Consider the following 2,676-nt stretch of genomic DNA (forward strand, 5'->3'; position numbering starts at 1 on the left):
AGCTATCTGTTCGAAATTTAAATATAGGAAACAAATTTGACATCGTATTTCTACAATATGTTATGTTTATTTTGTTTGTTTAAATATTTTTATAATGTACTTAGATAATGTTTCAATAACTTCATAATGAAAATGCCACAAATATTTTTAATTCCCTGCATTCCCCCTGAAGTATATATAATGTAAACTTATAACTAAAACTATTAAGGCGATACCTCAAGGTCCATTTTCATACATTTTGTTTCACCTTTAATCTGGGTAACTAAACAAGTATTGGCAAGTAAAGAATTTAAATTCACGTCTAGTTTAAGAAACATGTAAAAATAATTAATAATCATGGATATTTCTGCCTTTAAAATTTAATATGACGAAATTTTAAAGGCAGAAATATCCATGATTATTAATTATTTTTACGTTTTTCTTTCAACTGCGAGAACTAATCACTAACTAGACGTGAATTTAAATTCTTTACTTGCCAATACTTGTTTAGTTACCCATTTAATATGACGAAATTTTAAAGGCAGAAATATCCATAATTATTAATTATTTTTACGTTTTTCTTTCAACTGCGAGAACTAATCACTAACTAGACGTGAATTTAAATTCTTTACTTGCCAATACTTGTTTAGTTACCCAGATTAAAGGTGAAACAAAGTGTATGAAAATGGACCTTGAGGTATCGCCTTAATAGACAATTTAATAAAGAAAATTTTGGCAGTTTTTTTTTCTTCTAAATGAGATCATTATTTTTTTTAATTATACGTAAAGTTGCATATTCCTACCGGTATCTTGTGCGTCTTCTAGTATGGAACAAATGCTCAAGGCCATTTAGGCGAGAGATATCTTTAATATAAAATAAATTAATACTTTATTATAAGCTCTGTTTCGCTTCAGCTCTATGTCTCTCCATTTTGTTTCTTTGTTTAATAGCGAGCGTTGGTTTTAGCTGCCATGTTATTAAACTTGTCCATCTTCTTTGATGAATTGACTCACTGTTTAAGCGATAAATATGTACTTAATATAATATTAAACTTAGCAAATAGTTTCGTGCTGACGATATTACCAATTAGTCATCCAATATAGAGCCATTTTATGGATTAGTTGTTTGTTGCAAATTATACATTTTTACTTCAACACTGATATGGTCTAGTTCTTATACAGTTATTACTATACACTATAGTTATTGGGTTTATGTACATTTTTATGTCCATATGGCTGGCCCAGGAAAAATCTTTCCTTACTACAATTTCATAACTCAATCGAAAGTCGCCACATAATCTGTAAAAGCTGAATAAACACATAGGTATAAAACACTTCAAGGAACTATATAAAATTAATATAAACTGTATTTATAATTAATGTTATTTCATTATCCAAAAGTAGAGCAAATTACTTGGATCATACATCGTAAACGTACGCAACTACCGAATGATTTTGAATTCTCCAATAACTGGTTCCGTGGTGTAGTGGTTATCACATCTGCTTTACACGCAGAAGGCCGCCAGTTCGATCCTGGCCGGAATCACATATTTTTTTTCTATATTTTTTTTATTACACCCGTATTTGTAATTTTGAATTAATCGTGTATCGATTTAATTACTTTTAATTGAGGATAGTTTTTACTACAATAAGCTACATTTATATCTAAAATGTTTTTTGTTAGGCCTTTTAGATAATGTTGCGTGTAAATGTTAACCTATGTTTTATTTTATTTTAATATATTTGATATAATATTTCCATTATAGACAGACACTATTTTATTTTCATTTTTTTCATTTCACATTTTTCATTATTTCCAACTTTCTTTGTAAATTTTAATTCACACATTTAAATGTCTGCAGGCAATTGTAAAATTGAACCTTATGCGTCAATTATTTTATAGATTTTATCAATGAGTATTTTACCCTCACATAACCAATCTCACAAAAAACTCCTGTTCTAAAACATGAACAAATATTCGAGTGTGACAAAAATATAACACCAAACGCAATGCCCAATTAAGCTCATCTGGATTGACAATTGTTAAAACAGATGTTAATATAGTCTTACTGCGGGTAATATGACGCAGTGACGACATAAATATGCTCTTTGTAAAAATATTTTTCTTTAAGAAAGTAACCAATAAAACAATGACGAATATTCTACAGATACGAACGTCCATATAAACTATTTATTCAAAATCTGGAGTTAGAACTCGCGCTAAAACATCAATCGTCGTTTAACCAAACTTTTTAAACATGCAGTGCTAAGGCGCTTTAAATAGAATGTAAGTACAATGGCAACCAATACCGGATCGCAGTTCATTTCAGTTGAAGACAGCGAGTGACCGGAATGCCAGATCTAGTATGTGCATATATATCGATGCAATAAAGTTTGAAAACTAACAAAAGCTATTAAGCAAGAGCTTAATTGTTCTGACATGTGAAAAATCACGCAACTGTTTTATCATTTCGAGAGATGTTAAATATGTTTGGGGACGTATGATGTTAATTATATTTAATTATAATTATTCATGCATATCTAAAAAGCAAAATAATTTTGAATATATACTTATTTTATCTATTTATTTTACATAAAATAATCTCCGTGATAATTCTACTTTAATTATAAACGGAAGGCAAATTGTAATGATGTTAACAGACTTTTATTGAAGAATTGTATTAATGTATAATTAGA

At 28.7% G+C, this 2,676-nt stretch overlaps 1 non-coding gene across 1 annotated transcript; it reads left to right on the top strand.

Annotated features, from left to right (window-relative positions):
• The first annotated feature begins 1,452 nt into the window (after positions 1-1,452).
• On the top strand, positions 1,453-1,525 carry Trnav-uac. Its single transcript has one exon. It is a non-coding gene; the product is annotated as a tRNA-Val (tRNA).
• Positions 1,526-2,676: the final 1,151 nt, after the last annotated feature.

Source organism: Manduca sexta, chromosome 18 (assembly GCF_014839805.1).
Source record: "Manduca sexta isolate Smith_Timp_Sample1 chromosome 18, JHU_Msex_v1.0, whole genome shotgun sequence".
In the NCBI taxonomy this organism is placed as follows: domain Eukaryota; kingdom Metazoa; phylum Arthropoda; class Insecta; order Lepidoptera; family Sphingidae; genus Manduca; species Manduca sexta.